This window comes from Alligator sinensis, unplaced genomic scaffold (assembly GCF_000455745.1).
Source record: "Alligator sinensis unplaced genomic scaffold, ASM45574v1 scaffold963_1, whole genome shotgun sequence".
Taxonomy (NCBI): domain Eukaryota; kingdom Metazoa; phylum Chordata; order Crocodylia; family Alligatoridae; genus Alligator; species Alligator sinensis.
Window position 1 is genome coordinate 173,362 of NW_005842729.1, and position 10,800 is coordinate 184,161.

Consider the following 10,800-nt stretch of genomic DNA (forward strand, 5'->3'; position numbering starts at 1 on the left):
ATTTCAAAGCAAAAATCTAAAAAAAAGGCTTTCTTTAACAGCACATTTTTAAAACCCAGGAAAGTTATTTTTCTCTTCTTTGTTTGTGGAAGATCAAGTTTTAGGGCCTACATTTTAGATACTCTCCAAAAGACTCTCACAAAGCTTAATAGAGTTTTTGTGACTTATTTAAAAATATCAGTGATAACTTACTGGCATATTTAAATGTTTCCTTTCTATTTCTATTAGTGAAGGAGAGCCAGAAAGGAAACCTACCAGGGATGCAAGTAAGCTCTAGATATCTTATTTTAGTGTCCAAAGCTGAGTGAACTGTAAACACTTTCAATAAAGAAAGCACATTATGCTTTTTAAAAACAGTTCTTTACATTTTAATAATATAAGTCTGATCCTGCAATCAGATGTTTGTGATCATTCAAACCCATATTGCTCCATGGAGTCCCAGTAAAGTTTTCTTTTTTTTTTTTTTTTTTTTTAAGATTTACATTATCCCTTGAAGGATGTATGGCAAATATATAGAGTAAAGAATCTGCAGTTTGGTCTTCAGGAAGCAGTTTCATGTGGTCAGATTCTTGCTCTTATGTGGGGCTCCAAAGTCAATAGGTCTTCGTCAGGGGGGGTTAGCTGTGTGGACTTGATTGCTAGGTCAGGGCCTTGTAAAAAATTAAATAAATAAATAAACGTAGACACAAAAACCACTTAACAACCAAGCAATATCTGAAAACCTTGACAATCTCCAATTTTGATCAGCTTGTAAATTCAAACGTTGGAACGCTAGAAGACTCTAGCCTGCCAAATACAAATCTCACAGTTCTAATTTTACAATTACAATTCATGTACAACTAGATTGTACTCAGATGCTAAAGGGTTAATATATTCTTTGGGGGCAAGAAGCACATCTGCTGTGAAAAAACATGTGCACTAAGTTTTAACTCAAATTTGAAAACTGCCAAGTTGTAATAAACACCTGAAAACCTGGGTTTATAATGGAAACTGCAAGTGACCCCTTACTGCAAGTAGAGCCTGGACAATAACAATTTACAGAACAGCTGAAAGTCATTCATAACGAACTGAAGAAACAGACTCTAAAACATGACTTTTAACTGGTTTTGTGCCACTTCAAGACTTGAATACAGTGTGTCTGACAAAACTGCTCATAGGAAAAATTTTTAAATGTGACCAATTTTCTAAATGGTCTTTTCACACACATTTGCAATTTTTCTTCTTATGGATTTCAGGATGGTGATGGCTTGTTCCTACTACGACTATTTTCACAAACTGCCATTTCAATCTCAACAAACAAAGCAATCAATGTAATGATACAACAGCCACACCTGCAGACTCTGGCAAGTTTGCAGACTGGGATCAAGTTTCGCTTTTACAATCCTTTGTAGTTCTAGGCACTCTAAGCAGGATTCACAGCACCCTTAAGGAAAAACAAAACAAAAGGGCACCCGTACTTACAAAATGGCATGGTTAAGCCGGTGGCTTAGGTTCATACCTCTCAATTGCAAAGGCCTATATATGAGATATTTTAGATCTTTATCACACACTGAGAGGGACACAAATTATTCATGCAGGAAACGTAAAATGCTTTGAGGGTCATTCTTTCAGTGGAAATGAGTCAGGATAACATTTTCAAAAGCACTTAAGTGATTTAAGACTTGGTTCTATTATAAAAAAAAAAACTTGGGAAATCAGGAGTCTCAGGCTGTAGATGTCAATGAGATTGTTCACGATATATAAAGTCAATGAGACATTGGCCTATGGGATTTGGGTGCCATTTCTAGTGATTTCTGATTTCCTGAGTTTGAGTTCACCTTACAGAGGACTTCTTTCCAACATGCTTTGCTTTTAGCTGGCCCTTTCAATCTGTAAAAGACAACTAGCTGTTTTCCTTAAACCATAGGTTGCAATCTATCACCTGCACATCAGATTTGACATAGGGCGCATCCAGACAAGTGGGAACATGCGTTTCTGTGGGGACGAGCAGCACTGGTACACCTTGTGCTGCTGCAACATGTCTCCAGGGAACGCGTGTGCCAAATGAGCTCTGGCGCGTGGCAAGTTACCCTGGGTGGGATAAGGGTGGCTGGCGCCAGCAAGCGTGCTAGCCCAGTAGTTCTACCTGGGATCCTGAGGGCCTTGGGGAGCTGCAGCTGTGGTATTCCTGCAGGAGAAAGCCTGGCCAGCAGCCGGAGTGTCTCTGTGGCCAGCCAGGCTCCGTTTTGGGCAGTGCACGCTGCCACCACATGCGCTGCCCCATTTTGGTTTGTTTTTTTTAACTGGTTTTCTTCACCCTAGGGTCTTCCAGGGTCAAACAAACCCCCTGTGCTGCAAAGGAGCAGTGAGAATGGATCTGGCCTTCAAATATCTGATTTGGGCCACGTTTTATTAACAGTGAGCCAATCCCTTCCTGCCTCTCTAGCCCTCCTTGTTCTCTGCAGCAGGCTGTTCTCTCTTCTGCACTGCAGCCTCTGCCCAATGCAGCTAGTAGAGAGAAACAGTAGCCTAGGGCACTGGCCAGTTTGCAAGCTGTGGCCCATATTAGTAAAAGTTGCTGGCCCCTGCCTTAAGTGATAATTCTGCTTTTGATGCTGGCAGTCTCCTTCTTAACAAATATTTAACTTATTACATTACATTTTCAGGTCTCTTTCTTACTTCTAGGATGGCATCATATAAATAATGGGCCCCTGGCAGACGTTAATTTCATGGTGCAATGGGATCTGAAGAATTTTAGCTCAGATCCCTAAAATTGTGTCCTGCCATACCATACATTTAAGATCTGACATGGGATGACACACAGTTGTTGGGGTCTGCAATAAAATTTTGCAGATCCCATTGCACATCTCCTGCACCATGTAGCTGGCTGCACATGTATGCTGGGGTACGGGGAGCTGGGAACTGGGGATCTTCCTGATCCCCAGCTGCCCACACTTTGTATCTTTAAATGGCATACCTGTGTCTGTAGAAAGCTGGCGAACAAGGAACTCCATGCCACATGTTCATTTTAAAGTGCAATGCAAACCAGCCACAAAAATGTTCCACATTAATAACAATAAAAAAGGAACATATTTATGACTGGTTTGCCATTTTTATTGCATGATAAATTGGTTGAACATGTGGCATGTTGCCATTTATCATGCAATTAACACAGTTGTGGAATAAATGTAACATCTGCCAAAGGCCATAGTTTATACGATGAAGGAGAACATCCATTCTATATTTAAAACAACAAATAAATCAGGGTGGTGACAGATGTGCAGCTCCCTGCTGTAACTCATGGCACTTCACAGAAAATGCCATGAGTTACAGTGTTCCCTTCGACCCAACAGATGTTCGCTTGAGGGATCAAGCTCTAGTTTGGAGCCACTGTGTGTCTGCAGCCACACTTTCCTAGCTCCCACCCTCATCCCAGCGCCAGTGCTATCTTCAGAATAGGATGGGGAGAAGGGAGTGGAGGGAGCTTGGTCTGGGCCCCAGCCTCAGGGGGTCTCCAATCCATCTGCACCACCCTCCAGCTCAGGCTGGGCAAAACCTGGACAGAACCCCCATCCCTCCTTTCTCCCCCTCCCATTCTGAAGACAGCACTGGGGGTGGGGCTGGGCTATATCAGCTCTGTTCCTGCCATGCTCTGACAGACATTAATGAAGGTGCTCTGCTTTGGAACACCTTCATCTGAACCCTCAATGTATTACCCCCATGTAATGAGGGTTCAGATTGTCACGCAATTGGTCACTTCTAAAGCACTCTGCAGCTGCGCAATTCCATGAGGGCACAGCTGTAGAGAGCTTTCAAGGGACCAATCACATAACAAATGTAACTTCGGTCTGTACCTTCAATGTTGGCTTACAGGTTTTAGGAGAGGAGGCAAAACTATGGGAAAAAATTAGGAAGGCTTCATTGACTAGATTAACAAAAGGGCCTTTTTAGTGCCTTGACATCTATTGGAATCCTCATCCATACATATGCCTGGTCTTCATACCCTGCACGGGGAAAATAAGATTCAAAGAATCTTAATAGGGAGCTACGGAAGCTAATTCAGGAAATGTTCAGGAAAGGAATAAGGCCTAAACTCCACTCCTACTTTTGGGATGTTCAGCCTTTGGAATCACTTTTGGAATCAGTGGTTTAGATCAGCCCTTTATCAAGAAGAGGAGTGGTGTGAGGGGGCAGAGAGGCAGGGAGAGAGAGAGAGAGAGAGACTTCCATCCTCTTATGTCTAGTAATCAGGTCACTCATCTAGAAGATGCGATTGCTGTTGCTCTCTGCCTTGATGTAGAACAAGGACTTGTACCTGACTCTTGCATTCCAAATGTGTGTGCTTATCATCATGGTAGTCACTTCCTCTCCCCAATGCATATTTACAAATGTGGGACTAGAAGTGATCACCTGATCACTGAGTCCAGCCCAACTATTGTAGATGACCACATCATATAAAACTACTTTAAAAACTGATCAAACCATCTTAAAAATATGGAGGTTCTTTTTCCTCCCTTCCCCTCCTCTCCCCCACCCTTTATTCCTATTGAAAGGCTGTTCCAGAACTTCACTGCTTGGACTACCTGCTCATGGTGCCTCTTGTAAATAGCTGTAAAGTTAAACTAAAAGTCACGACCAAGGCAATCGGACTTTCAGCTCTCAATTTTGATAGTGCTCTGATATTTATATAAAATAGAACAGTTCAAAAAAGGAGAGATTAAACAGGACTTCCAAGCCTGGAACTTCATGGTGAGCACTCTCCTGGAATCTTGCATGCCTGGGTTCATGTCCCTGCTCCAAATCTGGTAGAATAGGATTTTAAAATAACTCTCTTACCTACCGACCTAATACTGGCTACCTGCTACTGTCAAGAAAGCATCTCTTATCCTATGTCTCCTATATGAAACTCTACATTTAGTATGTGTGATTTGTGAATGCTTAATTGGATTGGCCTTCCCAGGTGAGATAGGCAAAGAAATGTCCTACTAGACAATTCTGCATGGGTTTAGAACAGATTAGTAGTGTCAGGACTTGGCTGATTGCATCTGTGCCTAAAAGAGGAAACTTAGGTGCCAAATGAATATAGACCTACTGTATTAGGTGGCAGTTGAGTGGGAATTTGAGGATCTCAGTGGCACCTAAATTGTTAAACTTGGTTACTTACATCTCCTTTTGTGGATCTAGAGCAATAAAACTACCTGCTCTGGGATTTGGTCAGGGCAGTGGTATTAACAATTTGACTGTTAGAGGGTGGGATAAGGGACAGCTATGGGATTTCTTAATTATAAGAAGAGATCAGGGCCTCAGCTGAAAACTCCCATGATAGTCTTATACAATAATACCATGGTGGGGCACTGTCCTGGCATTGGCTATGGGGGAGAAATGCCATCTAATGAATCACTAACCCCTGCTTGAAACTCTTGAGCTTTCCTTAGAGGTTTCACATATAAATACTGATTCAAGCTGACTTTCTGTAGCTTATGAGTTATGATGGGATCACAGCCCTAAAGCAGGATGGCTTTAGGCTGTTTGCCAATAATTAGCCATATCCATTAGTACGTTTTTGAAACTTAACATTTTTACAGGCACCTGGGGTTCAGCAGTAAAATGTCCAAGACTTTGATTTCCATCTGAGTCTACTGGGACCTTGTGACAACTCCTTAGGATACTGGTTTGACAACTACAAACGGTGATATCTCCAGCAAGCTTCATGGAGTGCCTAACACCAGGCAAGGTTACTCCCATTGACTCGTGCATGTTGCATAAAAAAGACAAAACATATGATATTAAAATGTACAGGTTGCAAAGTCAAGCACTTAAAAGTTAAGAGATACCAGAATGATAGCTATCTGAGCAATTTTAATTTGGCTGTAAGGATGAATGCATTATGATACAGCTTTACTGACATGATCACATTTTTTTTTTCCAGAGGACCCTGCCTCATTCATTAATAGTGTAATTGTTCAGTATCTCTTTTTAACTTCATTCACTGTTTGCTCCTAAGCCTTACTGAAGGCATAGTATCCAAACACTTTAATGAATATAATTTTTTCTCCTGTGTTTTCAACAATGCTCACTAAAGTGTCCAAGTTCTTCACAAACTTTGATGAAATTTCCTTTCACAAAAGCCTTTCTGAGAATGCAGATACAGCAGCACCAAAATATTAAGGCCAAACTTTTCAAGAGGGTCCACTACATCTGGGTAGACATGTAAACCAGGGTTTTTTTTAAGTACTTAGCATTGACGAATTCTTTATGTTGAAAGCACAACAGCTCCCGTTAACTTCAGCTGCAGTTGGAGCATTCAAAACTTTGGCAGATCTGGCTCCCCATGTCTTGCATTAAGAATCCAGACAATAAGGATCACTCTGAAGAGTGTTAAAATCCTAGTTCTCTGGGGACAGCATTCAAGTACTTAAACTCAAGTGAGACCAGGCTTTCTCTTCCTGCTAACCCCTGCCTCAGTCATGATATGGCTTCCAATTTCTGCAACAGCTCTTTCGCCAGAAAATCCTGATTCATTCTGAAAGCAGGTCTGTTCTGTGTATTGAATGTTGTGGAGTCTTTAGAAGATGTATGTAATCATGTAATTAAGGATGCCAGCGTCATGCACACACCAAAAAGAAAGACCAGCATGCTTAATTCTGGCACTCCCCTAACTTTTAGCCCTGAAACTTCAACATTCTTTACGGGCTTTTTAGTGTAACTTCTTAATGAAAAAAAAGATTTCCCTCCCCTCCCCTAAATGTGTGTGTGTGTGTGTGTGTGTGTATATGTATGTATGTATATGTTGCATGCAACCACCAACTGTAAAATTTGGTATACAGACCACTAATATTCAAGCTAAGTAATTGTTAGTAGTTATATGGACTAGCTATGAGAGGGAGATGAGATGTATGCTTTGCCAGTGGCTTTGCTGACAACAAAGGAGTGTAAATGTACAGACTCAAGACCCTTGGGTCAGCTGCAAGTTCTGGAGGGCAATGTACACTTTAATGCTTATAAAACCATCTACCTGTGTGCCCCTAGCCCACACTCATCTCCATTTTCTATTATCTGTGTGTAAGCGGTTTGCCTAGCCTGCTGGGTTCTGAAGGTGGGTTTTGCTCCCTGAGAAACTCCTCAGCCAGTCGTCCCAAATAAAACAGTCTTTGAAGAGCAAAACAAAACAAAGCCCTTCTCCCCTGTTCTGGGCACTAGGAGGGGAACCCTTTGTCTCTCACTCCAGGACAGCAGCTTGGCTTCTCCTTGGTACCTTGTTCTGTTTGCAACTTAACTCTTGTTTGCAAACCAGTCACTAGGTTTCTCCTCTGCCCCCTTGGTTTTAAATTCCCAGTGGGACATGTCTGCATTACACAGACACACTGCAGCTCTGCTGTCTCAACAGAGCTGACTGGTCCCTCTTAAAGCGACAGACCTTCCTGTTATACAAGACTTTTCCACCTTAACTCCTAATTAACTCTCCCAGCCCTGCTCCTGTCACTGAGAATAACAGTCAAGTGTAGGGCACTACAATTCAAGAAAAAAGTAGAAAAATTGAAAAGAGTCCAGAGGGGAGGAACAAATGATTAGGAGTCTAGAACATATGACATACAAGAAAATGGTGGAGGAAATAGGATTATTTTGTATAGAGAAGAAAGGACTAAGAAAAGATTTGGTAAATCTTCAATACATACAAGGTTATAATTAGGGCTGTGCAAAGCTACGGTAGCTGATTCAATTTGGAGGAGATTTGGCCTGATTCAGGGGCCAAATCTCTGAATCTGAATCAAATCGTGAGACCAATTAAAAGCTCTGAATCAATTCAAAGCATCCAAATTGATTTGGAAAAGCTTTGCAAAAGATTCGGCCACTTCAGAGATTCGGCCATAGACTAAACAGGCAGCTGACACAGCTGCCTCCAGCTGATAAGTCTGTTGGGGATGGGAGCGATTGGGGTTGGGACAAGCTGCCCAGCCAAGGTGGGAGGGCACATTACTCAGGAAGGGTGGGGGGGGGTGGGATGTGGGCATGGCTTGCTGTAGGCGGAAGGGGGCAAGTGGCAGCAGGGCATAGCCCCCACTCTTAGCACCGCCGCATCCACATCCTGCACCCCTCCCAGGCTGGCTGGCAAGCGGTGGCAGGGCAGAGCCCCTATTCCCAGTGCTGATGCAGGTGCAGCAGCACTAGGAGTGGGGGCTATGCCTTGCTGCTGCCCAGAGCAAGCCGTGCCTGCATCGCACCCTCCCCTCCCTTGCACTGGCTGGGCAAGCACCAGTAGGGCAGAGCCCCCTCAGATCCACCTGCCGGGGTGCGGGTGCAGTGTGGCTCAGGAGGGCGCCATGTGCTGTATGGGAGATGGGATGGCTCCACATGTCAGCTGGAGCCTGGCACCGCTCAGCCCCAGCAGCTCCAGCTCCCAGGCAGCGTGCGGCACCCTGCTGAGCCACAGTGCACCTGCGCCATGGGGCAGCTGCTATGCAGGTGCCAGGCAGGGGGGTGATCCCTGCTGCCCCCCACTGACCTATGCTGTGTGGTGGGGGGGCTCTGTCATGAGTGCCCAGAAGCCCCAATTGCCACTGCTGCAGCTGGTGAGTGCCTAGGCTGGGGCCAGGCAAAACAGCCATGGGGGCTTCTCCCATGGGTCCCCCTACCCAGGGAGAGGCAGGCACAGCTGGAGGACCCATGGGAGAACCTGCAGCTGCCCAGCTATGCCTTCCTCTCCCTGGCTGATCTGAATCACCGAATGTCTTCAAATCAGCGCTAAGTCTTCTGAAACCAATTCGGCTGAATCAATTCAGGACAGTGATCCGAATCTTCAAATCGAATCACTGTCCTCCGAATTGGCTGAATCCAAATTGAATACTTCCCTATTCACACAGGCCTAGTTATTATAAACAAGATGGCAGACAACTGTTCGCTATGTCCACAGTGGATGAGAAGTAATGGCCAAACAGTACCACAAGGGAAATTTAGGTTAGATATTAGCAGGGATCTAGGTTTTTCTGTTTTTTCTGGAAAAACACAGTAAAATGTGGATTTTCTCATTTTAAGGAGAAAAACCCAGATTTTCTCCTTTAAAAGAGAAAAACACAGGAAACGGTGGGTTGCCCCTTTCAGGCTGGCAGAGTTCCAGCTTGCAAGGGGCTGGAGGGGCTGGGAGGAGTACAGGCAGGCAGGGGCCTCCATGTGCATGTATACATACACATGGCCACCAGGCAGCGTGGAGAGCAGCTGCTGTAGATAAATCTGGTGGCAGCAGGGGGGGTGCAGTGTGTAGCCCCCATAGTAAGGGAAGGAGTCAGGCAGGGCTGCAGCTGGGGCTGCTTCCAGCTAGTGTGGGGCATGGGGCTTGGGGTCGGAGTCATATGTGGCTGCAGGGCCTGAGCGGGGCGTGGGATGGAGCTGGAGATGGCTCATCCAGGGGGTGGAGGATATGGCTCCTCACTGCTGTGCGCAGTCCTGGGAGGGGCATAGGGGGCATGTGCACCCCAGATTAGTGTGTGTGTGTGTGGGGGGGGTCTGCAGCAGGCTTGGGCTCTCTTTCCTGCTGCCCTCCCCCTGGGGCTTCCATGGCACAAAGGGCAGGACTCAGTGCAGCACTGCAGAGCGGGGTGGAGAAGTTTGGTGCCAGCACTGGGACCCCTGTGCTGCCATAGTAAGGCACCCCCTGCCTGCCCAGCAGCAATAGGGATGGTGGTGTGGAGTTATGCCCCTTGCTGCTGCTGGGCAGGAAGGAGGCATTGTGGCAGGGAGCCCAAACCTGCACCTGCCCCGTAAACAGGCTCCACTCTGGCTGTGCTGCCCATGGGGGACAGGGAGCCAGGCTCTGCATTCTGCTCCAACACAGCAGCTGCCACCTCCCATGGGTGGCAGCCAGGACTTGGGCACTGCTGTGGAGGCCAGGGGGCTGCGGACTTGGGTCCCTGGCCTTGTAGCCCTGGAAGCTAGGGGCTGTGGGTGGAGAGTGAAGGCTGCCAGCAGGGCTGTCTTGGAAGTGAGGAGCAATGGCACGAGCAGGATACCAGCATGTTAGGGCTGCTCAGCGCCACAAAGTAGCAACAGGGAACAGTCACAGCTGAACCCACATCCTAGTGAGTGAAGGGGGCATGAGATCTCCATGATAAAAAACCCAAAATCAAATGCCAAAATGTATAGGTATTTAGAATGTATTTTATTATAGTGATTGAGGCACTGGCAGGCTTCCAAATTGCTTTAACATTGTAAATATATCAATAAAACATTGTGTTCAACTGATACATATATATATATATATATATATATATAGTATCATTTAATGTTAACCATGGATTTTGGGTTTTTTAATCAGAGAATGTGTTTGTTTGTTTTTTTAAATGAGAGAATTTGCGATTTTTAAACAGAGGAAACCAGGATCCCTGGATATTAGGGATATCACATTAGTTAGACATTTGGATGATTGAAAGTTTTTAAATGCAGGTGAAGCAATACCATTTGTTTGGGATGCTTCAGACTGGGATGATTCCACCTCCTTAAAATGAGAAAATCCACATTTTACTGTGTTTTTCCATGGCAAACAGAAAGAGATGATTCCAAGCAAGAGATTGGAATATAGATTATCTCCTGAAGTTCCTTCAAGCCTTGTTTACTGATTCCACAATATATTACATGTACATTCAAAATGAATCAGATAGTAATTCTGAAAATTAGGCCAACAATTTAGATAGTTAGATATGAATTTAGAATTTTAAGGAGCATTTCTTTTTAAATCTCACCTATATATCTGTTTAGGTATGATGCTAATTTTAGTACCTATGAAGTGCTAATAAGGGTGTATGGTGAAGGAATATGCCACCTGCTGAA